Consider the following 27,825-nt stretch of genomic DNA (forward strand, 5'->3'; position numbering starts at 1 on the left):
GATGACATTGCAGTCTTCAGCCACTCCTGGGAAGAACATGTGAACCACCTAGGACATGTGTTGCAGGCTCTGAAACAGGCCCATTTGACAATCAAAGCCAGTAAGTGCCAGATTGGTCAAAGTAAAGTGGTCTACCTTGGACATGAGGTAGGAGGTGGAGAAATAAGGCCTTTGCCCAGCAAGATTGAAGCTGTGCAAAATTGGACAACACCAACTACTCAAACCCAAGTGAGAGCTTTTCTAGGCCTCACTGGGTATTACAGGAATTTCATTGAGAACTATGGGACCATAGCTTCTCCACTGAATGTAATCTCCTCTCCCAAATTCCCTAAGAAGGTAAAATGGAATGAGGAGTGCAATCAGGCCTTTGAAAAACTGAAGAGAGCTCTTTGCCAGGCTCCAGTATTGAGAGCTCCTGACTACCACCAACCTTTCATTGTACAAACTGATGCTTCCAATGTAGGTATAGGTGCAGTTCTAAGCCAACTGGATGAGAAGGGTAGGGAGCACCCCATTTGCTTCATCAGTAGGAAACTGAAGGATCCTGAGACAAGGTGGGCAACTATCGAAAGAGAATGCTTTGCTATTGTGTGGGCACTGAAGAAGTTTAGGCCATACTTGTATGGTTCTACTTTTGTTATTCAGACTGACCACCAACCCTTGAGATGGTTAATGCAAATGAAGGGGGAAAATCCAAAACTATTGAGATGGTCAATCTGCCTGCAAGGGTTTGATTTCACCATTGAGCACAGGACAGGGTGTCACCATCAAAATGCTGATGGACTCTCTAGGATGTATATCATCGACTAGAGGTATGAGGTTCATCCAGGAGTGGATTAAATCCTCCTGTCCCTTAGTCTGGGGGGGGCGAGTGTTAGGGAGAATTCTCTGTTTAGGCTGAATTTCCCTACCTAGTGAGTCCCCCAGCAGCTTTGCTGGATTTCTGGGGTTTAATTTTTTTCTCCTGCCAAGAGTGAGACTCTTTTACCCTCACTCTTGGACATGTTGAAGTGTGTTTTCTTGGTTAAACCTTGTGTTGAATGGGCTATGGGGTCTTTTACTCCATAGGGCCTCATGTATTTTTGTGATGTGGGTCACACAGCACCCTCTGTGCCGTGACCCAGGGGTGTCCTAGGGACTCCCCAACATAGACTCCATACCCTGGGACTGACTACTGTCTCCCAGGGCATGTAAAGTCACCAAAGACTTTGCTAGTCTTGAATCCTGAACAGAACCAGTACAAACCATCATATTGTGGACGTACTGGCTGGGGCAATTCGATTGCCCCAGGGTCTGTTAGTCGAGGGGGCACGTCTCCGTCCCCCCTGATCGAGTTTTGGCTGGTGGCAGTGGAAACTACTTTTTATATTCGACCGCGAATATTTTCCTATGGGATTTCCCATTGTTTTAGGCTAACACATTTAATTATTTATTTACGGTAGCCTTAAACATACCGCCGTTTTATATATTTATTTTTATAACTCCGGTTGGGACTTTTTGCCAAAACTTGATTCTAAAATGGCGTTGGTGTTCGCCTCTGTAACTCTGACCCAAAGTGGAGCCCTTTGTTCCACTTTTGGCGGGCTTCTCCACAGAAGCCCTCCAAAGTGGTGCCACTCTGTCTGGGGTACTTAGGAGGGGTGGAGGGGGATTTAGGCACCCTGGACTGAGTTACCTTGGTAACTCAAGTCGCACTCCGTCCTGATTGGCCCAAGGGGTGAGCCGCCCGGCTCACCACTTAGCATGTTTGAGTGACAGCTAGGCTGGGTGAATGGGGGTTTGCTGCATAAAAGCAGGGCTTTGGGGACTGGGACTTCAGAAGTCGCCACAGGACCAAGAATCCGACGAGGGAAGAGCTGAGCCGACCTGCTTCGACGACACCACCCGGTGGAGCCCTGCTGAACCGTCTCACCACTTTTTCCCGACGACCGAGGAGAACTCTTAACGGAGTGGCTCCTTCCCTTGACTGGTGGGGACAACCAGTTTTCGCCTTCTTTCCGTTCTTTTGAGGTATCTCGTGGCCGCCTTGCCTGTGCCAAGCACCCCGGCATCCGGAATACCACACTTTACCCCCATACCGCGAAAGTCGGTACCAACCCTTTAACCGGAGGACTCCGCGGCTGGTTTCTTCCCGGGCAGTGCTACGACCTTTCTCTTCTGCTCTTCAGCGAGATATTCTTCTCCCCTGACCGACGTCGAGCCTTGCTGTCACTGCCTGGAACAACTGCCCCCGCTGGAGGATCCTTTCCGCTTAAGGTACTGTGTTCCGCCTGGCTTCCCTTGCTACCGACTGTACGGGGTAGATTTAGTCCCCGGCTTTCGAACCTGGGAGTGCCTGGGACACTTTGGCTAAACTTTCTGAGCCACTCTAAACTCTTTTTGACTCTTTGCAAGACCTTGAATCTCTAACTAACAGTGTGATCTTGGGCACATTTTCGCTCCGGCTACTCTAAGAGTGGGCCCTGCCTAGTGACTTTTGCTCACCTGTGACTTTATTCTTCTTTAAGCCTATTGCAAGTGTTCTGGACCTTAGAGTGGTGTGTCTAACCTATGTCTGCTTTTTCTCTCCCTTTCTTGGAAACTACTAGAGTGTCATCTAACGTTAAGCACTCACCTCTGTTTTAATTAAGTGGTGTTAACCTAGAGTTGTCTAGATAGGAGAAAGGATTGAATTTACTTTCATTATAACTGTGTTGAAGTGTTTTTACCATATTCGTTGCTAGAGTGTTTTTACTTATGTGTGTTTTTAAATAAATAACTATATTCTTTTGAAACCAAGCTCTGGTCAGTGTTTGCTTGTACTATTGTGTTTTGGTACATATTGTGTATACTTTGCATACTGCCTAACTCTTCTTGAGAGAAGTCTGACTGCTCAGCCACAGCTACCAGGTAAATCTGGGTGGTACAGACTGCTACCAAAGGGGTTTACTGCTCTACCTGTAGTCTTAAATCTTTTGCAGTGTTCCCCAAGGGAACTGCACAGGTTTCTGCCTAACAGTGGCCAGTGAGGGAAAGTTGAAAGCTGCATTCCCTGCTGTGTGATTTAAACACAGCCAGGCTCACAAGGGCACTTTTATTATGCCGAAGGAGGGCCTTGCAGACTGTCCATGCCTGAGCCGCAACTGTGCCTGCGTTCCCCAGAGCCTTTCGTGGGCACAGGGGCAAGACAATCACCAGAAACAGAAGTGTCGAAATTGGCTGCATCCCCTTGTGCTACCCCTCTTTGCCTCTTTTCGCATTTGCCTTTCATGCAGTCGCCTCACTATTTGGCCGCTAGGCTTGGGTGCCCCACCTGTCTTTTCTAGAGTTTATTTTGTGAGAGACTTTAAACATACTCCAAGGGTCTGCTTGAAGACCTCTCAAGTCCCTCACACAGCCAGAAAATACATTTTGAAATACTTGCTCATTCTCTGAAACTGCCCTCATGTAAACCTGCCCCACTGCATCTAACACCATAAAATGTACCATCCTTATTTCCTGAATCTTTGCTCAAAGACCTACGTTGGCTCTATCAGTATGCGCCCATGCTATCCCAACCAGCAACCTTATCATTTTAAACTGCCCCACCTCTATTCGAAAGAACCTGTTTGTTTGAACTGACCCCTCTTTTCCCCACTGGTTGGCCCCACTTACCTTTTTCTTTCCTTTACAGATTACGGCCTGGGTACCCTGGGCTTATCCGGACCAACTACAGAGCCATAACGCCACTAGGGCGGCGATGGACACTGCACGGAGGCTTATTAATATGAAAAACCATAGCAGGGTTCGTGCGGCATCAACCTTATATGCACAACCATGTTTTGCCATTAGTTCATAGTGCACCTGATGGGCTCTGGAAGGCACAAGGAGAAGGCGTGGGAACACAGGGCCAGAAAGTTTGCACAGGGACTGCTTACATTTGCAAAATACCAAACATTGTACTCATTCTGTCAACGTTTTTGAAAAGTTATTACCTGAAACATAAGAGGCCTGCCTTCTCTGAGGAAAGAACTCAGGACCTTCAAATTATGAGACTGACGCGCTGCCTACTGCACTAAGCAGGTTCGGCTGGAGTATGTTTGGAGAACCTGGTGGAGAAACAGATCCAAGACCACGCTACTCACAAAGTGCAGATAGAAATATTCAAATAAAATGCAGCTAGCCCCATTGGTTCTATGGTATTTTGCGATCATATTTATTTTCTGCGTCAGTAAAGAATCCAATCCTGTGATTCACAAGGACCGCGTTGCGGTCTACTGAACATCATGCTCCTCTTCATGTTTAGAAAGGATATGTCCAATTGAATTTGCTGAAACAAAAAACACTTGTGCCCTCTCTGAGGCTCGAACTCAGGACCTTCAGATTATGAGACTGACGCGCTGCCTACTGCGCTAAGAAGGCTCCGTTGGAGGCTCTTTGGATAACCTGGTGGAGAGCATGATTTGAGACCACGCTACTCACAAAGTCCAGATAGAAATATTCAAATAAAACGCAGCTAGCCCCAATTGGTTCTTTGGTATTTGGCAATCATATTTCTTTTCTGCGTCAGTAAAGAATCCAATCCTGTGATTCACAAGGACCGCGTTGCGGTCTACTGAACATCATGCTCCTCTTCATGTTTAGAAAGGATATGTCCAATTGAATTTGCTGAAACACAAAAAACACTTGTGCCCTCTCTGAGGCTCGAACTCAGGACCTTCAGATTATGAGACTGACGCGCTGCCTACTGCGCTAAGAAGGCTCTGCTGGAGTATTTTTGGAGAACTTGGTGGAGGACCAGATCTGAGACAACGCTACTCACACAGTCCAGATAGAAATATTAAAATAAAATGCAGCTAGCCCCATTGGTTCTATGGTATTTTGCGATCATATTTCTTTTCTGCGTCAGTAAAGAATCCAATCCTCTGATTCACAAGGACCGCGTTGCGGTCTACTGAACATCATGCTACTCTTCATGTTTAGAAAGGATATGTCCAATTGAATTTGCTGAAACAAAAAACACTTGTGCCCTCTCTGAGGCTCGAACTCAGGACCTTCAGATTATGAGACTGACGCGCTGCCTACTGCGCTAAGAAGGCTCTGCTGGAGTATTTTTGGAGAACTTGGTGGAGGACCAGATCTGAGACAACGCTACTCACACAGTCCAGATAGAAATATTAAAATAAAATGCAGCTAGCCCCATTGGTTCTATGGTATTTTGCGATCATATTTCTTTTCTGCGTCAGTAAAGAATCCAATCCTCTGATTCACAAGGACCGCGTTGCGGTCTACTGAACATCATGCTACTCTTCATGTTTAGAAAGGATATGTCCAATTGAATTTGCTGAAACAAAAAACACTTGTGCCCTCTCTGAGGCTCGAACTCAGGACCTTCAGATTATGAGACTGACGCGCTGCCTACTGCGCTAAGAAGGCTCTGCTGGAGTATTTTTGGAGAACTTGGTGGAGAACCAGATCTGAGACAACGCTACTCACACAGTCCAGATAGAAATATTAAAATAAAATGCAGCTAGCCCCATTGGTTCTATGGTATTTTGCGATCATATTTCTTTTCTGCGTCAGTAAAGAATCCAATCCTGTGATTCACAAGGACCGCGTTGCGGTCTACTGAACATCATTCTCCTCTTCATGTTTAGAAAGGATATGTCCAATTGAATTTGCTGAAACAAAAAACACTTGTGCCCTCTCTGAGGCTCGAACTCAGGACCTTCAGATTATGAGACTGACGCGCTGCCTACTGCGCTAAGAAGGCTCCGTTGGAGGCTCTTTGGATAACCTGGTGGAGAGCATGATTTGAGACCACGCTACTCACAAAGTCCAGATAGAAATATTCAAATAAAACGCAGCTAGCCCCAATTGGTTCTTTGGTATTTGGCAATCATATTTCTTTTCTGCGTCAGTAAAGAATCCAATCCTGTGATTCACAAGGACCGCGTTGCGGTCTACTGAACATCATGCTCCTCTTCATGTTTAGAAAAAATATGTCCAATTGTATTTGTTGAAACAAAAAACACTTGTGCCCTCTCTGAGGCTCGAACTCAGGACCTTCAGATTATGAGACTGACGCGCTGCCTACTGCGCTAAGAAGGCTGCGATTTTATGATTTGTTGATGAAGATTATGTGACACAACTCCACACTCAAAACTCCAGAGAGAATACGATCCATCTGAAAAGCTTCACTTGAATGTATAGTGTTTTGTACTTCAGATGTCTTCCATTCATCAATCAAGAGTCCCATCCTTCGATGCTTGAATTTTGAGCTAGTTATTTTGATATGCTCCAAAACAGGTAAGATGCCACAAACTTCCAACCCCTCCCTCGCTGGATATATACCTAACTCTTTTCAGCCCTTTTTTCTTACCAGTTTTTAATTCTCCTCCCCCAAAGTCCCTTTTGTAAGCAGGTCGCTTTTTTTCCCATTTGCAGAGAGTTTTGCTCCTTTCCTATATATATATGCATGATTAATTATGTGTTTCCACTTCCATCATTTAGTTTTCTTGTGTGCGTTCAGCCGGTTTCGTTATACTCGCTGCTTACATCGCTTATGTCAGGTTTGTATTATGTCACAGTTTGTTATGCTGTTATTTGACATCAGATCTCATGCTGATCTGCTTGCGGCTGGTGACAGGTAGCATGCCACAAAAACAAACCCCAAACTACATCATTATCACACCTGTGAGGCACACGGTTCATGAAGAGAGTCCAAACGCGCCCTCTAGTAACAGAGCAAGGTAACTGCCGGCCAGGTCAAGAAGGGTGGACGGGGCTGGGTTATGCAGATGAACTCCCAGAAGTTCCCAGACTGAACCCAAGAGGATTCCATCCTCCAGAACGCTTTATCCAGCCCATTAAAGCATCCAGCGGGCCACAGGAACATCCAGGAAGGCCAATCCAGGCTTTGCTCCTGAAGGAACTGTAGTTCAAAACCCACCCTCATTTAAAAGTGGCCAGGGTTCCTCCTAGCTTTTTGGTCTATAGAACCTGGCCGTTCGTGGCCGTTCGTGGCCAGTGAGGGAAAGTTGAAAGCTGCATTCCCTGCTGTGTGATTTAAACACAGCCAGGCTCACAAGGGCACTTTTATTATGCCGAAGGAGGGCCTTGCAGACTGTCCATGCCTGAGCCGCAACTGTGCCTGCGTTCCCCAGAGCCTTTCGTGGGCACAGGGGCAAGACAATCACCAGAAACAGAAGTGTCGAAATTGGCTGCATCCCCTTGTGCTACCCCTCTTTGCCTCTTTTCGCATTTGCCTTTCATGCAGTCGCCTCACTATTTGGCCGCTAGGCTTGGGTGCCCCACCTGTCTTTTCTAGAGTTTATTTTGTGAGAGACTTTAAACATACTCCAAGGGTCTGCTTGAAGACCTCTCAAGTCCCTCACACAGCCAGAAAATACATTTTGAAATACTTGCTCATTCTCTGAAACTGCCCTCATGTAAACCTGCCCCACTGCATCTAACACCATAAAATGTACCATCCTTATTTCCTGAATCTTTGCTCAAAGACCTACGTTGGCTCTATCAGTATGCGCCCATGCTATCCCAACCAGCAACCTTATCATTTTAAACTGCCCCACCTCTATTCGAAAGAACCTGTTTGTTTGAACTGACCCCTCTTTTCCCCACTGGTTGGCCCCACTTACCTTTTTCTTTCCTTTACAGATTACGGCCTGGGTACCCTGGGCTTATCCGGACCAACTACAGAGCCATAACGCCACTAGGGCGGCGATGGACACTGCACGGAGGCTTATTAATATGAAAAACCATAGCAGGGTTCGTGCGGCATCAACCTTATATGCACAATCATGTTTTGCCATTAGTTCATAGTGCACCTGATGGGCTCTGGAAGGCACAAGGAGAAGGCGTGGGAACACAGGGCCAGAAAGTTTGCACAGGGACTGCTTACATTTGCAAAATACCAAACATTGTACTCATTCTGTCAACGTTTTTGAAAAGTTATTACCTGAAACATAAGAGGCCTGCCTTCTCTGAGGAAAGAACTCAGGACCTTCAAATTATGAGACTGACGCGCTGCCTACTGCACTAAGCAGGTTCGGCTGGAGTATGTTTGGAGAACCTGGTGGAGAAACAGATCCAAGACCACGCTACTCACAAAGTGCAGATAGAAATATTCAAATAAAATGCAGCTAGCCCCATTGGTTCTATGGTATTTTGCGATCATATTTATTTTCTGCGTCAGTAAAGAATCCAATCCTGTGATTCACAAGGACCGCGTTGCGGTCTACTGAACATCATGCTCCTCTTCATGTTTAGAAAGGATATGTCCAATTGAATTTGCTGAAACAAAAAACACTTGTGCCCTCTCTGAGGCTCGAACTCAGGACCTTCAGATTATGAGACTGACGCGCTGCCTACTGCGCTAAGAAGGCTCCGTTGGAGGCTCTTTGGATAACCTGGTGGAGAGCATGATTTGAGACCACGCTACTCACAAAGTCCAGATAGAAATATTCAAATAAAACGCAGCTAGCCCCAATTGGTTCTTTGGTATTTGGCAATCATATTTCTTTTCTGCGTCAGTAAAGAATCCAATCCTGTGATTCACAAGGACCGCGTTGCGGTCTACTGAACATCATGCTCCTCTTCATGTTTAGAAAGGATATGTCCAATTGAATTTGCTGAAACACAAAAAACACTTGTGCCCTCTCTGAGGCTCGAACTCAGGACCTTCAGATTATGAGACTGACGCGCTGCCTACTGCGCTAAGAAGGCTCTGCTGGAGTATTTTTGGAGAACTTGGTGGAGGACCAGATCTGAGACAACGCTACTCACACAGTCCAGATAGAAATATTAAAATAAAATGCAGCTAGCCCCATTGGTTCTATGGTATTTTGCGATCATATTTCTTTTCTGCGTCAGTAAAGAATCCAATCCTGTGATTCACAAGGACCGCGTTGCGGTCTACTGAACATCATTCTCCTCTTCATGTTTAGAAAGGATATGTCCAATTGAATTTGCTGAAACAAAAAACACTTGTGCCCTCTCTGAGGCTCGAACTCAGGACCTTCAGATTATGAGACTGACGCGCTGCCTACTGCGCTAAGAAGGCTCCGTTGGAGGCTCTTTGGATAACCTGGTGGAGAGCATGATTTGAGACCACGCTACTCACAAAGTCCAGATAGAAATATTCAAATAAAACGCAGCTAGCCCCAATTGGTTCTTTGGTATTTGGCAATCATATTTCTTTTCTGCGTCAGTAAAGAATCCAATCCTGTGATTCACAAGGACCGCGTTGCGGTCTACTGAACATCATGCTCCTCTTCATGTTTAGAAAGGATATGTCCAATTGAATTTGCTGAAACACAAAAAACACTTGTGCCCTCTCTGAGGCTCGAACTCAGGACCTTCAGATTATGAGACTGACGCGCTGCCTACTGCGCTAAGAAGGCTCTGCTGGAGTATTTTTGGAGAACTTGGTGGAGGACCAGATCTGAGACAACGCTACTCACACAGTCCAGATAGAAATATTAAAATAAAATGCAGCTAGCCCCATTGGTTCTATGGTATTTTGCGATCATATTTCTTTTCTGCGTCAGTAAAGAATCCAATCCTGTGATTCACAAGGACCGCGTTGCGGTCTACTGAACATCATGCTCCTCTTCATGTTTAGAAAGGATATGTCCAATTGAATTTGCTGAAACAAAAAACACTTGTGCCCTCTCTGAGGCTCGAACTCAGGACCTTCAGATTATGAGACTGACGCGCTGCCTACTGCGCTAAGAAGGCTCCGTTGGAGGCTCTTTGGATAACCTGGTGGAGAGCATGATTTGAGACCACGCTACTCACAAAGTCCAGATAGAAATATTCAAATAAAACGCAGCTAGCCCCAATTGGTTCTTTGGTATTTGGCAATCATATTTCTTTTCTGCGTCAGTAAAGAATCCAATCCTGTGATTCACAAGGACGGCCGCGATTCGGTCTACTGAACATCATGCTCCTCTTGCTGCATAGGAATAGCAAAGGAATGAGAACTGCCACAAGGTGCATTATGGGGTATGTAGTTTGTGCAATTAAATAGGTAAGTTACAAAGTCTTGCAAACAGAAAGTAAAGAGCGTAATATGAATAAGTATTGTCCGGGAAAGTTTATGGTGATGACTGAGTCCCATATAGTTCACAATGGGTGCCAATTGGTGCTCCAGTGGCACAGTTGTGACACTCTCTCTCCACAGGGAAAGGCTTCTTTAACAGCAAAGGCCCTCTCAAGACCAGCACCCGCTTTAGACACAGCGGCTGCTCCGGCGTCTATGCTTTCACCCTCCTGCTGCTGCAACTGCTGCCAGCAACTTCAGCCTCTCCACCTTCTTGTTCTAATGGCCTGCACCTGAGGAGACTTTATATATCAAAATGTCCCGCTCAGGTGTGGGGCATTAGAATCACTAGATTGCACTCTGCAATTCTGGGCCTCGGAGTCCTTCTTGCTCATCCGAGTACTTAGGGCATTGTGGGACTTGAAGTCCCCAATGTACTGATTACCCTTTTCTTCAAAGGTTTCAATTCTGCACTAGGCCATTAATATCGTAGGGTCTCTAGGGAATTTATTAAAAGTGTTCTCCCAGTTTTCCTGTCCCGGTCCCCTCGCATGTGATCCTCCCACAGAACCCCAGCCCCAGGGTAAGGATCGTAGCGTCTACCTTTACCTGGCCACATGAGAATTTTCCCAGGCCAGGGTTTCTGAGATAAACGCATCAGATTAATCACAGAACCCACTGAGATTTTGTTTAAGATCCTAAAAAGCTGGATGTATGGTCCATGTTTGGACAGGCCATGGATGGTGGTGTACCCTTACAACCAAAGAGTAACAACATCTTGACAACATCTAAGAAGCCTAAGCATCCAACTTCAAGAGGCAAGGTGGAAGTGCTGGGGAGGCACGGTGGAAGTGCACCGGAGGCAAGGTGGAAGTGCAGGGAAGGCAAGGTGGAAGTGCACCGGAGACAAGGTGGAAGTGCAGGGGAGGCAAGGTGGAAGTGCACCGGAGGCAAGGTGGAAGTGCAGGGGAGGCAAGGTGGAAGTGCACCGGAGGCAAGGTGGAAGTGCAAGGGAGGCAAGGTGGAAGTGCACCGGAGGCAAGGTGGAAGTGCACCGGAGGCAAGGTGGAAGTGCAAGGGAGGCAAGGTGGAAGTGCACCGGAGGCAAGGTGGAAGTGCAGGGGAGGCAAGGTGGAAGTGCACCGGAGGCAAGGTGGAAGTGCAGGGGAGGCAAGGTGGAAGTGCTGGGGAGGCAAGGTGGAAGTGCAGGGGAGGCAAGTTAGAAGTGCAGGGGAGGCAAGGTAGAAGTGCCTGGGAAGCAAGCTGGAAGTGCAGGGGAGGCAAGGTGGAAGTGCACCGGAGGCAAGGTGGAAGTGTTGGGGAGGCAAGGTGGAAGTGCAGGGGAGGCAAGGTGGAAGGGCAGGGGAGGCAAGGTGGAAGTGCACCGGAGGCAAGGTGGAAGGGCAGGGGAGGCAAGGTGGAAGTGCTGGGGAGGCAAGGTGGAAGTGCAGGGGAGGCAAGGTGGAAGGGCAGGGGAGGCAAGGTGGAAGTGCAGGGGAGGCAAGGTAGAAGTGCAGGGGAGGCAAGGTAGAAGTGCTGGGGAGGCAAGGTGGAAGTGCAGGGGAGGCAAGGTGGAAGTGCAGGGGAGGCAAGGTGGAAGTGCACCGGAGGCAAGGTAGAAGTGCTGGGGAGGCAAGGTGGAAGTGCAGGGGAGGCAAGGTGGAAGTGCACCGGAGGCAAGGTGGAAGTGCAGGGGAGGCAAGGTGGAAGTGCACCGGAGGCAAGGTGGAAGGGCAGGGGAGGCACGGTGGAAGTGCAGGGGAGGCAAGGTAGAAGTGCAGGGGAGGCAAGGTAGAAGTGCTGGGGAGGCCAAGGTGGAAGTGCAGGGGAGGCAAGGTAGAAGTGCTGGGGAGGCAAGGTGGAAGTGCAGGGGAGGCAATGTAGAAGTGCAGGGGAGGCAAGGTAGAAGTGCTGGGGAGGCAAGGTGGAAGTGCAGGGGAGGCAAGGTGGAAGTGCACCGGAGGCAAGGTGGAAGTGCAGGGGAGGCAAGGTGGAAGTGCAGGGGAGGCAAGGTGGAAGTGCACCGGAGGCAAGGTGGAAGGGCAGGGGAGGCAAGGTGGAAGTGCAGGGGAGGCAAGGTGGAAGGGCAGGGGAGGCAAGGTGGAAGGGCAGGGGAGGCAAGGTGGAAGTGCAGGGGAGGCAAGGTGGAAGTGCAGGGGAGGCAAGGTGGAAGTGCAGGGGAGGCAAGGTGGAAGTGCAAGGGAGGCAAGGTGGAAGTGCAGGGGAGGCAAGGTGGAAGTGCAGGGGAGGCAAGGTGGAAGTGCAGGGGAGGCAAGGTGGAAGTGCAAGGGAGGCAAGGTGGAAGTGCAGGGGAGGCAAGGTGGAAGTGCGAGGGAGGCAAGGTGGAAGTGCAGGGGAGGCAAGGTGGAAGTGCAGGGACACTTAAACCCCAAGAGATTGCTGGTGATTGTCCTTGACAGAGACAGAGGGAGAGCTTCTTTCTGTAATGAAGTAATATTTATTTTGTGTTTTCATTCCCAAACAAATTATTGCAGTACAAACCAATCCCTTAGCATTTGTTTTGTGTTACAACAAAGACGCTTAAGCCTTGAGCTCTTGGCGCAAGATTGTATTCGCACAGATATGCGTGACCAGGAGATTTGAACTATATTCTCAGGAGGGTAGGAAGGAAGACGTGAAGAAAGAAGAGGAGGTGTAGCAAGATTAATTTGGGGGAACCAGCGATGAAAGGAGCAGCTTAATTCTGAATAAGCTGAAAGTGAAAGTGAAAAGAGGAGAGACCAAGGTAGAAGGAAATATGGTGTAGGGGAGACGAGCGGTAACACAGAGGTCCAAGAAGGCGGAAAATAGTGAAAAAACTGCAGGGGAGCGTGAAGTTTGAGAAAGAAGGAGAGAAAGCGAAGACTGGTTTGAAACCAAGACTTCTGATTGTAGGATCTGAAGGGAGAGGCAGGAATGTATTTATTTATTTTATCATTCATTTGTAATGCACCTATACACATGTGGTGTCAAAAGGCACAACAAGGAAAGGGCGTGGGGGGGAACGATCCTACTAGGCTGTGTGCATTCGGATCGTGCAAGTGCAGGTATTTATAACGCACTTAATACCGGAAGTCGATTTTAAGAACGGATCCGGGATTCAAACCACAGTTGTGTATTGGCACTGAGCTATCCTCCCTTCACAAGTGATGCTTTAGAGAGGAAGGACAACCCACAACAGGAGCCCTGATCTTTATCTGAGTTCCCTTTTTACCAGATGTGGCCAGCATGAAAGCATGTGAACAGATTCATAGTTGATTGGAATAGCTAAATCTGCCATCTAAAATACTTATGCAAACATCTGCAATGGAAGCTCAGGCACAGCTGTATCTGCCTCCGATTATAAGTCCCATTCAAAACTCTGACTTTTATTTTACATCTGCTTAGTGAGGTATGTGACTATTCTTCAGATAGCGTCACATCTCCCAAGGAGGGAACCCCTTTCCATGAGGCTAGGGAGGTGAGGCCCTAATTGATAATCCCCCTAGGGCTGGTATAATGCAGGTGGACCTCTTGGGGAGGAACCCCCCTTCTGGGGACATGGGCATGAGTCTGGGGATTGGTTCCAGTACCTCCCAACCCCGTGTAGCAAATAAAACACACAAACCCTCTCTTCACCAGATAAAGTCAGAACCTGTATGTTAATGTATGGATGAATAGGGGGACGAAGAAGAACCCGAGAACGCGACCGTTAACCATGAAGAACGGGCGACCATGTTGTGCTGGGGAGGTCCCAGCTACTTAAAACAAGAGTTAAGATGGACAATAGAAAGGAAGAGATCGAGAAGGGGAACGCAGCGAGCCAGAACGCTGCAACTCCACCCGTCAGTTTGAAATGGGGCATCCAGAGACAACTGTCAGGAATAAAGAAGGCAGAGCAAGGGACATTCGAAAAGCGTCTCATTAGATGGCTGGGAGACGGTAACCTTGAAGTCGAGAGATAGTGTGGCAGTGGCGTGACCTGTGGTGGGTGGACCAAGCGGTCCAAGAACTATGCCAAGATTGCTGACACTAGCTTAATGCAGAGTGGCGTAGGAGTGGAGAAGAAGCTCAATAAACTGTGGCAGTGGCGTGACCTGTGGTGGGTGGACTGAGCGGTCCAAGAACTAAGCCGAGATTTCTGACACTAGCTTAATGCAGAGTGGCCTAGGAGTGCAGGCAGAGCGGCGTAGGAGTGCAGAAGAAGCTCAATAAATTGTGGCGGTTGTGTGATCTATGGTGGGTGGACTTGATGGTCCAGACCTAGCAGGTAAATCGCCAGTAGGCGAAAGCTGCAAAGTCAAGAGGACTAAAGTCAAGAGGACCGAAGAAGACTACAAGGACAAACAACCCTGTACCCCCTGGTGAAGCCAGTGAAGAGTCCCCCAAGAGAAGGTAACAGGAGTTCCCCAAAAGAAGGTAACAGGAGTTCCCCAAGAGAAGGTAACAGGAGTTCCCTAAGAGAAGGTAACAGGAGTTCCCCAAGAGTAGTTAACAGGAATTCCCCACCCCAAGAGAAGGTAACAGGAGTTCCCTAAGAGAAGGTAACAGGAGTTCCCCAAGAGTAGTTAACAGGAGTTCCCCAAGAGAAGGTAACAGGAGTTCCCCAAGAGAAGGTAACAGGAGTTCCCTAAGAGAAGGTAACAGGAGTTCCCCAAGAGTAGTTAACAGGAGTTCCCCAAGAGAAGGTAACAGGAGTTACCCAAGAGAAGGTAATGGGAACAATAAGCAGTCCAGGAGGGGTTCGGGGAAAGTAGAGAAAGTGAACCAAGAAGACCAAAGGGAGGTAAATCACTTTGTACAAATTCCCTGGTCAGCTACAGAAGACTGATATTGAAGAACCAAGGAGAGCTTGCAGGCTCTCTCCCACTTCCTGGTGGGGACCAGTTGAAAAGAGTGTTCAAGTAAAGCTTTCTCAACATCCGTGGAAGGAGGTTAAAGAGCTGATGAAATGCTTACAGTTAACATAATGTGAAAGGAATCTGTGGAAGGTGGATGAAACTAGAAACTCATTCAACTAGACTTGCGAGAGGTGTGGATATCGTTTTGAAAACCAGAACTGTGAGATACTGTTTTGAGAAGCAGAATTGTGACCTTGTTGTGAAGGCCTGAATGGTGGAACATTGATTTGGAAATCTGAACGGAGAGAGATTTTCACCCAGAAAGGAGTCATTCTACTGTATTCTAAAAAGGACTCTTACCGATAGTTTAGGGGTTTGTGTTTCCATTGACAGGGCCAGAGCTTTAGTTGTGTTTAGATAGGGAATCCACCTATGGGCTTAGTGAGCTATAGGTTTAACCTTTTCTTTTATGTAAATAAAAGCCCATAACCAAATAAATGCCCTCACTTAGTCTGACTCATCATTGCAGGTCACCACAGGCACTAAAAAGCAAGAGCCTCCTGAATAGTTCTCCACAAAATCCATTTAGTGTGTGTTGCTTTGGTGGTCAAGGCACCGGAGTGTGTTGCTGCTTCCAGCTGAACTAGCGGAGTGTGTAGGTGTATAGTTTTAGTATTTGTATTTTGTATTTTATTTGTATTTTATTTATTTGTAATGCGCACCTAACCCAAGGGTAGCCAGGCGCAAAGGCAGCAAGAGGGTTGCAAAGCTTCGTTACATACAGTATGGTGAAGGGTTACATTGCCGGACGTATCAAGCCAAATAGGAGGGTAGAACATGTACATTAAAGGCAAAACTATAAACATATTTACATTCAATGAGGAGCCACATGGTAGTGGCGAATCTGGGTCTCTAAGAGTTGTTATGAGTCGAGAGATTTGAGCCAGTGGACGGTCCTGGCTCTGAACTGGTGGTAGGGTAGGTCCTCCCTGCAAGTAGGGGGGAGGGAGTTCCAGAATTGCGCTGCTTTTACTGGAAAGCTATTGCCTTCACATGTAGTACGTTTGAACCTGGGCACCAGAAGAAGGTTAGCGTTGGCCGTTCTCGAGGGGCAGGAGAGGGTAGGTCTAGTAAATCTGGCGATGAGGTATTGGGGGGCTGCTTGGTGGAGGCATTTATGAATCAGAGACACCGATTTAAGGAATATCTTGTCCTTGGTGGATAGCCAATTAACAGATCTTCTGGATTCTGAAATATGGGCTTTCTTCGGAATACTAAGGGCCGCTCTGAGGGCATTATTTTGGAGGATTTGGATTTTGTTACAGATATATTTGTTGCAGCCTACATATAAGGCATTGCAAAAGTCCAACTTGGACAGGATCAGCGCCCTGGCCAAGGTGGTTCAGTTGGTGGGGGTAAGAAAGGGTTTGGCTGCCCTGATGAGTTGGCAAGTATAGGAAGTGGCAGAGGCCATTGCGTTCACTTGTTTGTTGAAGGTAAGGGTGGAATCTAGATAGAATCCAAGGGTTTTAACCTCCTTAGCTACCATGATTTTGTTATCGTCAATTATGAATGATGAGTATTTGTGGCCGAGTTTGTTGAGGTAGTGTGTAGAGCCTAGAATAACAAGTTCCATCTTGTCATCATTCTGGCATAAACCATGTGAGGCCATCCATGCCTGGATGATGAGGTACACTTTATTAACGAAGGCCAAATCCTTGTCATAATCCCCTGACAACGGGATGAGGATCTGGGTATCATCGGCGTAATTAGTGTAGGTGATACCCAGATCGTCTAGATCATCAAAAAGGGGCTTTGTGAAAATGTTATAAAGTGTAGGGGAGAGGCAAGATCCTTGCGCCACGCCGCACGTGATAGGGGTAGGGTCGGCTGCTGCTGATAATGAGAAGACTCTCATCGTACGGTTATTAAGGAAGGATTGGATCCAGTTGGTTGCTTCTTGAGAGAAGTGGGCAGCTATTTGTAGGTGGTTGCACAAGATCTCATGGTCGACCAGATCGAAGGCCGCAGAGAGATCAAGAAGAAGCAATAATGCTGTCTTTCCCTGGTCTCTCAACTCGTCTATCTGTGCCTTGAGATCTATGAGTGCGGTTTCTGTTCCGTGTTGTGGCCTGAAGCCTGATTGACGGACGCCTAAGAGCTGGAAGTGCTCAAGGTAGTGTTGGATCTGTTGATATGCTATTTTGTCGATGATTTTAAGGAGGAAAGGTACTGTGGTAATAGGGCGGTAGTTAGTTGGGGTGGATGGGTCTAGGTTTGGTTTTTTAAGCAGAGGGAGGACCCAGGACTGTTTTAAGTTATTAGGTACGGTGCCTGATGTGAAAGACGCATTTATTAGTTTGGTAATAAATGGAGCGAGATCACGGGCAGCATCCTTAATCAGTTGAGCGGGGCATAGGCCTCCGTGGCGGTTTGAGGGTGAGAATGGTATTTTCTACCTCTTTGGTGGATACTTTGTTGAAGTTGAAGGAGGGGTAGTGCGCTGGGGGGGGAGGATTGAGTCGGGTGAACCTTTTTGTGGGGGAAGGTACTCTGCTTGGTGGAGGAGAGTAGAGATTCTTTTTATTGCTTATCTTAGTCTTAAGGGAGGAGATTTTGTTTGCTAGGGCATTTTGAATGCCCGTGCACCAATTTTCATCTTTGATACACGAATCAGGTACTAAGATCGGGGATTCAACCTCTTTAAGTATTGTGAAAAGCTCTCTAGTGTTGGATTTAGCTTGTGAGATTCGCGAGCTGAATGACGATTGTTTAGCCAGTATAATTTCTTTTTTATATTGGGAGGCTAGACTACTCAAGTTTTTTTTGTTTTTTTCTGAGGGGGTGGCTCGCCAGAGTTTTTCACAGCGTCGCTTTTCCTGTCTGAGGGCTTTGAGATGAGGCGAAAACCAGGAGTTAATGTGTTTCCGGGGCTTGCTCTTTTTTAGCTTCAAAGGGGCTATAGCGTCAAGGGATGAGAGCATGATTTTATTGTAGATGTCCACCATCGTGAATGGATCAGTGTGATCCGGGATGGCATTCAAGGTAGGTGTGATGAGCGGGATCAGGTTTTCCGGGGTGATATTTTTTTTATTTCGGGATTGGACACCTGGAGCTATGCTGTTAGCTTGAGCTGGGGTTGCCATTAGGTTAAACGAGATCAAATAGTGGTCTGTCCAGGGCTGCGGGAGTATGGCAGAGACCAGGACTGGGCAGTTGTGCACAGCTAACCAGTCCAGAGTTCTCCCTTTGATATGGGTAGGCTCAGTAATCTTCTGGGTGAAGCCCAGTTCCTCTAGGGTATTGTTGATTGTACTGGCATTGGCGTATGCAGGGTCGCTGAAACCCAGGTTAAAGTCTCCTAGTAGGATGCGTTGTGAGGAGTTTTTAAGATTGTTTGATAAGATATCTGTGAGGTCTTCTTCGAATGATCCTAGGGGGCCCGGTGGTTGGTAGATAAGGTGAATGGAGATGGATTGAGTCCTAGATAGTGTTAACTTGACTGTTAGGGATTCACAGGAGCTAACATTGGTGGGAGATTCAATAGTGATAGTAAATTTAGTTTTAGCTATGATAGCAAGACCTCCACCTCTCGAGGTAGTGCGATCAAGTCTTAATAGCGTGTAGTCATCTGGAACTGCTAGCATGATTGCAGGGCCTGCCGTGGGGTGAAGTCAAGATTCTGTAACTGCTAAGAAGTCCAGGTCTTCATTATGTAGCAAGTCAGCAATGTCTGATGCATGGGCTACCATGGAGCGGGCATTTATTAGTGCGCCCTTGGTCCCTAGATCTACTGGATTTAGGGGTGGTGGCATAGATTCGTGCGTACTTTTTTGGTCCCGGATGGGCTCACGGTGGAGTCTACTGTTCAGTTGAAGAGGGTGTAGGGAAGCATTCCTGGTCACCTTGTTGTGGGCTAGTTTAGATAAGGGGTCATGGAGTCTTGCGAGCCTGGCACGTAATCTAAGGTTTCTTGTGAGAACAGGGCAGGGTGTGGAGTTCATTTCAGTTAATATGTATGGGTTATGTGTTGGCTCAAGTGCTGATAGGTTGGGTAGCATGATTAGGTATTGACTGTTCAAGATGTACAATATTAATCTCAGTAACATTGTATAAAGCGCATGGAGATACATTGTAATGTTGGGCAAGGTAGACTGGAGCGGTGTAATTAGTGTCTGGTAGCGTGGGTCTATTCTAAGGAGGTACCTAAAGTCGATTCGAGCAATCCAGGCACGAAAGCAAGGTCCCTAGCATAGTGCAAAGGCAGTGGGTCATTTAGGTTCAATTTTTAGCAATCAAGGCTTAAAGCATAGTTCACTAGCAGGGTGCGAAGGCAGATGGTTATCTAGACTCGATTTGAACAATCAAAGCACAAGAGCATTTTGACAATCAAGGCACAGGGGGGCTGAGTAGTCAGAGATATGGTTCGATGAGCTATGTATGCACATGGGCTGGGTATAATAGTCCAGCGCAGGCAGATAACGCCTGTGTCGCTAGTAGGGTGCATAGGCAATGGGGCACCTAGGTTCGATTTTAGCAATCAGGCACAAAAAGGTGCATAGGCAATGGGGCACCTAAATTCGATTTTAGCAATCAGGCACAAAAATCATAGGTCACTAGCAGGGTGCATAGGCAATGGGCACCTAGATTCGATTTTAGCAATCAGGCACAAAAAGCATAGGTCACTAGCAGGGTGCATAGGCAATGGGCACCTAGATTCAATTTTAGCAATCAGGCACAAAAAGCATAGGTCACTAGCAGGGTGCATAGGCAATAGGCACCTAGATTCAATTTTAGCAATCAGGCACAAAAAGCATAGGTCACTAGCAGGGTGCATAGGCAATGGGCACCTAGATTCGATTTTAGCAATCAGGCACAAAAAGCATAGGTCACTAGCAGGGTGCATAGGCAATGGGCACCTAGATTCAATTTTAGCAATCAGGCACAAAAAGCATAGGTCACTAGCAGGGTGCATAGGCAATGGGGCACCTAAATTCGATTTTAGCAATCAGGCCCAAAAAGCATAGGTCACTAGCAGGGTGCATAGGCAATGGGCACCTAGATTCAATTTTAGCAATCAGGCACAAAAAGCATAGGTCACTAGCAGGGTGCATAGGCAATGGGGCACCTAAATTCGATTTTAGCAATCAGGCACAAAAAGCATAGGTCACTAGCAGGGTGCATAGGCAATAGGCACCTAGATTCAATTTTAGCAATCAGGCACAAAAAGCATAGGTCACTAGCAGGGTGCATAGGCAATGGGGCACCTAAATTCGATTTTAGCAATCAGGCACAAAAAGCATAGGTCACTAGCAGGGTGCATAGGCAATGGGCACCTAGATTCAATTTTAGCAATCAGGCACAAAAAGCATAGGTCACTAGCAGGGTGCATAGGCAATGGGGCACCTAAATTCGATTTTAGCAATCAGGCACAAAAAGCATAGGTCACTAGCAAGGTGAATAGGCAATGGGGCACCTAAATTCGATTTTAGCAATCAGGGTTACAGGTGATAGGTATGCAGTATAGAGGCAGTAGACATGCTACTTGGGCGGTTTAGATCCAGTAGCTGAGAGGCAGCCCAATGTTGATGTATCATGTAGTAACAGCATTAGTTAGTCTGGTCAAAAACAAACTTAATATTCTAAATGCAATTGTGAGTCTGATATATATGGCAAAGTCATGGCTACAGGTGCTTGGATTACCTTGTATGTGGCTGGTAGGGGGTCTGGCAGACGGCAGACACAGGCACAAACAGGAACCAAACAGGAGCTGGCCTTGATGAGTGTGGGCCGGCTTCGCCTGCCGGCGTCCAATGGGGGAACAGATAGGCACAGCAGCCTATCGGATGCGGGCGTTGTGGCCTCAATGGGCCCTGTGGATTAGGCAGAGGGAAGGCAGACGGCCATTTTGGAGGGTGCAAGTACCTCGTGTACTTGAATGGCAATTGTAGTACAGCCACTGTATTAAAGATTTGTTGCCATAAAATGTGCTGGAAAAGAGCTTTGCCTTTGCTGCTGGTCGGTGGGGATAGCCGATTCAGCAATTTAGAAGGCGATTTCAGGGGAACAGCGCTACGAATTTAGCGCTTACCTTAGTGGTTGCCAGTGCATGTTCCTTCAGCACTATGACCTGTTCTGCAGCTAAAGAAAATATCTCCTGGAGTGAATTATTTTCTGGTCTCATATAAATGGTATGCAATTGGCTCAGTCTCTCTAAAATTGAAAACTGTGCATGTAATTGCATTCCCCAGGACCAATGCCACATCTAAAATGATATACATTCTCCAGACTTGAAGATGAGTGGTCTGAGTCAATGATGATTTTAGTATATGCAAGTTTGTTTGGTTTTGGGGTTTGTTGTGGTATTATAGGATTTGATTTTTTAATTTGTATTGCGCATATCCATGTGCAACCATGCAGAAATGTATCTAGGCACAGATGTTCCAAAAAGCACAATCCGAATAGAAAGAAGACCATTCGAAAGAAACATAATTATTGAAAAGGGTACATTTTCTTACATGAGAGAGACAAGGAGTTAAGTTTTTCGAAGATCGAAGGTCAGTGAGTTCCAAGGCCAAGGGCCACCGATAAACATCGATCCCCACAATGTATGAAGCGAGAGAGAGGAACTGTCAGAAGATGTTTGTCATCGGAACAAAGCGAGGCAAGATAACTCTGGGCACTACCGTGAATACATTTATAAATTAGACAGAGGATCTTAAAAAATAATCCTCTGCTGAACTGGTAGCCAATGGACGTTCCTACAAAACAGTGAAATCGAAACAGATCAAGGAAGGCTATAAGTCTCACTGCTGCATTTTGGGCAACTTGAAGATGATGTAGCAGACCCGTTGGAGCACCCAACAAGGCATTACAGTAGTCCAGTCTGGAGTTTATAAGGGTTCCAAAATTAGCTGGATGGTTTGACAATCAAGGGCAGAACTGATCTCAGAAGTTCAAGTTAGTAGTAAGCCGGTTTAGCATTTTCACTGACGTGCAAATTGCAGCTTCGAATCATCTGCCCGCGACATCCCAGATTTTTTACTTTAGCAGAGAAAGTGGTTGGCACTTGATAAAGAGCAGGACAGTATACAGAGGAATGGAAATCGGGAGGTAGATTGTTTGGACCGAATACAATGGCCTCCGTCTTGGAAGGATGAAGTTGGGAGTCTATTTTCAAGTGTCCAGATTTAAATTTTTTAGGTACAAGCCCACACTCGATTGATCACTTCAAATGGGGATACGGGACGAACAAAAATGTGCGTATCATCCACATCGGAGTGATAGCTTAAGTGAAACTCTGAGAACATATTTAAGAGTGGCCGAATGTAGATGTTAAAAACTGGGGAAAGAAAGGACCCCTGTGGACCTTCACAGAGTACAGGAAGAGAATCGGAGTAATAAGCTCCCATTTTGACTTGTTGAGTCCAATTGAAGAAAAAAAAGAGGAAATACATTTCAGAGATCCCTTTGATACCAGGGCCACCTCGGATAGTCTGGAATGAATTGAGGGGTCAAAATCAACTGTGTCAAGATAAGTCAAGCAAGACCAGCATGCTCATGTCCCCCGCGTCAGCAGCCCTGAGCACATCCTCCTAAACAGTCACATGGGCAGTTACTGTGCCGTGGTCAGGCCTAAAGCTAAGGTTGATAGGAATCAAGGGTGCAATGTTCTTCCAAAAACTTCTGAAGTTGCACCGTCACTATTGATGCAATATTATGTGTTGTTGTTAATGGATGAATACAAACCTTTACTACTTACTCATCTGACAATGAAAAACCTAAAAATGTAATTTCTTTATCTGCTAGCTTTGACTTCTTGAAATTAAAAAGCTATCCACCCCTTCAGAAGCTATTTTTATGATCAAGTCCACCTTTTCCAAACAGATGTTCAGATCATCATCATCATCTCCACAGTAGATGCAATGTACATACAGCCCACAATGTGTAACACCTTGTAACACACAGTGTATTCTGCTTGAAAGTAGCCACCGGCGGCCTTGGAAGCTTAGGGGATTCTAGTGCAGTACTGGCGCTTCCCTCCTGCAGTAAATGCACTATAGTCCTATCTCACTGGATCCAAAGGCCTTATGAGAAGGCTTCCCCCAAGTCAAGAATGGCTTTATAATCACACGAGGGGGGCGTGGCCAGCGCGCATGGAGTGAGACCGTGTTCTCCTTGCGCTCCTGCCCGAGATCCTACAAGCTGAACAAGCACGCCTGAAGTAGCTACAGGAAGAAGAACCGTCTCCCTACCCTTGACGAAGTTTCCGCAAGAAAATCAGACTGAGATAACGGTTAACCGAAGCGAACAGAGAGGAGGCCCTGGCCCAACAAAATGGCGGCACCCGCGATCTGAGACGCACCGCTAGAGGGCGGATAGCCTCCGGAGGCGAGAGAGGAGGGCCCAAAGCGTCCAACCCAGTGACCCGGCGACACCCCGGGGGGGGCGGACCCCCGCAGCCGGCTGTGACCCGGGTCCCTATCTCCGAGACCGAGTGCCGGGAGGAAGAGACGAAAGGGGGGGACGCTCAGCGCGAGACCGCGTGCAGAAGAGGCACTGGCTGGCGGGAGTTCGTGAGAGACACGGAGAGACACGAAGAAGAGAGAAGGCGACGGGCGGTTCCCTCCGGAACATCTGCGGGCTGATGACTCCCAATCTGCAACGACCGCCCTCGCAATTGATCCTACATATATGTCCCCGCTGAACGGGGAAAGGCCGCGGAGCACGCCCAAAGACAGGCGATGTCACCCCCCAAAAGCAAATTGAAAACCGCGACCATGGACTCCTTCACCACGGTCAGGACGAAACAACATCAGGGGACAGAGGTAGCAGACGACCCAACGGCTAAGGAGGACAATACGACAAATACGCAAGTGCTACAAGCCATAGCGGCGCTACGGACGTCCATCGAAACCAGGATCGATGAAATCAAGTTGGACATGCAATTGATGAGACAGGACGCCCGTAACCTTACAGAAAGGGTGATCACAACGGAGGCAACGCTCCAAGACAACGTTAACTACACCACAGAACTTAAATCTAAGGTCCAAGACCTTGAGTTGCAAGTAGCGCGACTAGAGGCGCAATCAGAGGACGCTGAAGGACGTGCCCGCCACGGCAACATCCGAATCCTGGGGGTACCGGAAGACACGGAGGGTCCAGACCCGACCGAATTCGTAGAAACGATGCTCTTGCAAGAAATCGGGGCCGACAAACTGACCCAGGGCTTCTCAATAGAACGGGCCCACAGATCGCTCCAGAAGAGGCCCCCTCCGGGCTCCCGACCGCGCCCTATTATTGCAAAAGTCTTGAACTTTCGCGACAGAGAGACTATACTGAGATTCTCAAGAGAAGGAGGGGAGATCGAGAAACATAGTCATTTACCCAGACTATACCCCCGCGGTGCAGCGAGCTCGGAACTCATTTGTACCGGTGAAAACTAGGTTGCCCAAGCTAAACCTCAAGTACATGCTACTGTACCCGTCTCGCCTTAAGGTACTATACAAGGGGAAAGCTATCTTTCTTGAGACTCCGGCAGCAGCAAATATGTGGCTTGAGGACAACAACCTTGCTGATGATAAGGAAAGCACTACGCATGAAGTCACAGGCCATTGAAAGCACCAAACGTCAGGAAAATGAAGGTTCGCACAACTGCCGAATGAATACCGGACCGCTTGAGATCTACAATTCTACGTACGCCATGACGGGCAGGAGCGCACCGACCCATGCGAATAACAACGAAGCCGACGCACCCCCCTGCAACACGTGGAGGCTGACTGCCGACACACCACCCGCACCGGGAGGCCTGGAAAGGCCTGGAAGGATTGGGTGCCCCCAAGTGCTGCAAGTTTGAGGCAACTGCTGGGGGTAGTTTTGAGTTGAAAGGTTTGATGCCCTTATTCACTAGAATGAGGATTGTTAATGTTAATAAGTCTCCAATTGACACTGAGAGGGAAGGGGGAAGGGAGGGAGGAAACGATGAGGCTCGCGCCCCAACCCCAACACAGACCGACCCCTGGTTAACAGGTCCAGGCCCGGGGGCGGCAGAGGCGAGGAAAGAAGGGGACAACAGATCCGTTACTAAACCCCTATGGCTGCGACCACCATAAAAATAATGACATGGAATGTAAGGGGCCTGTGGACTTATCTCCGAAGGAACAGGATTAAAACCTACCTGCACAGAAAAGGGGTAATGATAGCATTACTACAGGAGACCCACTGCACAGCGGACTCGGTGGCCAAGCTACAAACACATTGGGATGGACAGGGGTTTGGTACCACTTATTCTAAATACGCAAGAGGGGTCTACACCTGGATTCACCCGCAGCTCCCATTCCGTGTGGACAAAACTGAGATAGACCCGGAAGGTAGGTTTGTCGTAATTTGGGGATTCATTGAACAAGAGGCAGTATGCATCATGAACTCCTATCTCACTAACAATAACATACCGTCCTACCTGAAGTCACTGTACCCTAGAGGTGCACAGTACAGGAACAATCTCTTTATTTTGGGGGGGGGGGGTTTAATTGTGTACATGACTCACGGCTGGACAGATCCACACCACAGCTAGGAGGCCCATCAACCGCTACGACAGCGCTACGACAGCACTATCCGCCATGTTGGGGAGACTGGAAATGACGGATGTGTGGCGGGAAAAACATCCTGAAGCACGCGAATACTCATTTTACTCATCCCCACATAAGTTACACACAAGACTAGATTACATATGCATAGACAGTGAACACTCACCCCGGGTGGAGGGAGCACAATACTTGGGGAGGACTATCTCTGATCACTCCCCGCTCCTGATAACATGGAACCACAGAGGGCCCAGACCCCCCATTCCCATGTGGAAAATGCCCACAGACGCCCTGAGGGACCCAGCCTTCCGAGAAGAATTACGCGATTCTATTGATGCATACCTAGAGGTTAACACCGGTAGTGTGACTTTTAATAGCACAGTGTAGGGGGCTCTAAAGGTGGTAACCAGGGGAGAAGAAATTGCAAAGGCAGGAGGTATCACGAAGCAGCTCAGGAAAGAACTAGACCTAATGGAATGGCAGATTGAGCGACTTGAGGCTACCCCTGTAGACACCCAACAGAGGGAAGAGGAGCTTGTGAAACTTAGAGAGCGGAACATAACTGCGTGGAACAGGCTGGAAAAGTTCGACTATACTGCCAGAACAAATAGAGCACACGTTGAGGCCGATAGACCGGGCAGACTACTCGCCTGGCTCTGCCGTAAAGAGCACCCGAAACACCCCACCACCTCACTACAAGATGAGGATGGAAACACACACTGTACACAGCAGGGCATAAATGACACTTTCACTCGCTTTTATACCCACCTGCATTCACATGAGGAGCAGGTCCCCCATGAACGGTTGATAGAAACACTAGAAGAAATAGGGCTCCCCAGGCTGTCCCCTGAGCAAGCCGACTCCCTAGAAGCAGAAATCACGGCCGAAGACATTACCGATGCAATCAGATCCCTGGCCACAGGCAAAGCACCAGGAACAGATGGGTTGCCCACAGAGTTTTTTAAAACGTATGAGTCCTACCTGACCCCCCTATTACATGCAGTATACCAGGAGGCATACGAAGAAGGGATACTACCCGAAAGTATGAGGGAGACGCTTGTGATCCCGATCCTCAAGCCCGATAAACCGGCAGACCAATATGACTCATATCGCCCGATTGCAATGTTAAATTATGACGTTAAAATCCTGACTACGATCTTAGCGAAGCGGCTGTCTAGAATAATAGGAGACATAGTTCATCCAGACCAGTGCGGTTTCGTGCCGGGCCGAAATATGTCCATGAACCTACGCAGGCTGCAGCACATTATAGCGCAAACCGATAAAGACAGGGACTCATACGCGCTGCTGTCCCTAGACGCAGTCAAAGCGTTTGACTCCTTTTACTGGGAATGGCTTGTGGCAGTGCTCAGGGAGTTTCGCTTTGGTCCCGGGTTTATCAGGTGGATTAACATCTTGTATGCTAAACCTAAGGCAAGGCTGAAATCTGGGAAGTATGTGTCGGAGGCCTGGGATATATGCAGGGGGACTAGACAGGGTTGTCCACTATCCCCTATGCTTTACATACTGGAATTAGAACCCATAGCTGTTTACTTTAGAAAGCAATTCTTCGATGCAGGCATTAGACTGGGAGACGTGGATCACATCATCTCGCTCTATGCGGATGATGTTCTCATATACGTCAGGGACCCACACCTCAACGTACCAACCATGTTAGAAGTGCTGGACAATTATTCCAAGGTCTCTGGGATAGGTTTTAGCAGGTCAAAGTCTTGTATGTTCCCCTAGCGGCCCTGAAAACAGAGAGTTTAGAAGCACTCCCTGAAGTTGGGATCCAGTGACAGAATACGTCATTCCGCTACCTTGGAGTGCACATTATGGATACCCCCGAGCTAATGCACGAACGAAACACAAAGGCAGCACTCCCCGCCCTGCGCAAATCAATGGCGTTCTGGGCGAAACTCCCCCTCTGGATGATGGGCAGGGCTTCGATAACTAAAATGATCGTTCTACCGCGTTTCCTTTATGGGTTTCAAAATGTACACTACTATATACACAAGCCCTTCTTCCGACTGCTTGAAACCATACTGCGAGAGTTCCTATGGGGGAAAGGCAGGCATAGAATAGCGTTGCAATTGCTAACCCTACCATATAGCCAAGGCGGTACTTAACTTCCAAACCTAGAAAGATATTACATAGCAGCACAGCTTAGTTTTGTGACCAAATGGCTAGATGATGAACCCACATCTGAAACTCCATTGCTACGGGCCATGCTGCCCCAATTCCAGCTGAAAGAACTGGTCTGGGCACCGTCCAAACTGCTGGGAACTCTACCCTTTTTGGCTGACCTGGGAAGGAAAATTTGGTACAGCTTGTGAGGGACAGCTTGTGAGGGATAGCTTGATAGCTTGTGAGGGACAGCTTGTGAGGGATAGCTTGATAG

At 47.6% G+C, this 27,825-nt stretch overlaps 11 non-coding genes across 11 annotated transcripts; all 11 read right to left on the reverse strand.

Moving 5' to 3' along the window:
• Positions 1-4,307: 4,307 nt before the first annotated feature.
• Positions 4,308-4,380, reverse strand: TRNAM-CAU (transfer RNA methionine (anticodon CAU)). The gene has a single exon. It is a non-coding gene; the product is annotated as a tRNA-Met (tRNA).
• Positions 4,381-4,647: 267 nt separating this feature from the next.
• Positions 4,648-4,720, reverse strand: TRNAM-CAU (transfer RNA methionine (anticodon CAU)). The gene has a single exon. It is a non-coding gene; the product is annotated as a tRNA-Met (tRNA).
• Positions 4,721-4,984: 264 nt separating this feature from the next.
• TRNAM-CAU (transfer RNA methionine (anticodon CAU)) lies at positions 4,985-5,057 on the reverse strand. Its single transcript has one exon. It is a non-coding gene; the product is annotated as a tRNA-Met (tRNA).
• Positions 5,058-5,321: 264 nt separating this feature from the next.
• Positions 5,322-5,394, reverse strand: TRNAM-CAU (transfer RNA methionine (anticodon CAU)). The gene has a single exon. It is a non-coding gene; the product is annotated as a tRNA-Met (tRNA).
• A 264-nt stretch (positions 5,395-5,658) lies between these two features.
• Positions 5,659-5,731, reverse strand: TRNAM-CAU (transfer RNA methionine (anticodon CAU)). The gene has a single exon. It is a non-coding gene; the product is annotated as a tRNA-Met (tRNA).
• A 265-nt stretch (positions 5,732-5,996) lies between these two features.
• On the reverse strand, positions 5,997-6,069 carry TRNAM-CAU (transfer RNA methionine (anticodon CAU)). The gene has a single exon. It is a non-coding gene; the product is annotated as a tRNA-Met (tRNA).
• A 2,221-nt stretch (positions 6,070-8,290) lies between these two features.
• TRNAM-CAU (transfer RNA methionine (anticodon CAU)) lies at positions 8,291-8,363 on the reverse strand. The gene has a single exon. It is a non-coding gene; the product is annotated as a tRNA-Met (tRNA).
• Positions 8,364-8,630: 267 nt separating this feature from the next.
• TRNAM-CAU (transfer RNA methionine (anticodon CAU)) lies at positions 8,631-8,703 on the reverse strand. Its single transcript has one exon. It is a non-coding gene; the product is annotated as a tRNA-Met (tRNA).
• A 264-nt stretch (positions 8,704-8,967) lies between these two features.
• Positions 8,968-9,040, reverse strand: TRNAM-CAU (transfer RNA methionine (anticodon CAU)). The gene has a single exon. It is a non-coding gene; the product is annotated as a tRNA-Met (tRNA).
• A 267-nt stretch (positions 9,041-9,307) lies between these two features.
• TRNAM-CAU (transfer RNA methionine (anticodon CAU)) lies at positions 9,308-9,380 on the reverse strand. Its single transcript has one exon. It is a non-coding gene; the product is annotated as a tRNA-Met (tRNA).
• A 264-nt stretch (positions 9,381-9,644) lies between these two features.
• On the reverse strand, positions 9,645-9,717 carry TRNAM-CAU (transfer RNA methionine (anticodon CAU)). Its single transcript has one exon. It is a non-coding gene; the product is annotated as a tRNA-Met (tRNA).
• Between the last annotated feature and the right edge of the window lie 18,108 nt (positions 9,718-27,825).

The sequence above is a fragment of the Ambystoma mexicanum genome, chromosome 4p (assembly GCF_040938575.1).
Source record: "Ambystoma mexicanum isolate Mex_15411 chromosome 4p, UKY_AmexF1_1, whole genome shotgun sequence".
Lineage (NCBI taxonomy): Eukaryota > Metazoa > Chordata > Amphibia > Caudata > Ambystomatidae > Ambystoma > Ambystoma mexicanum.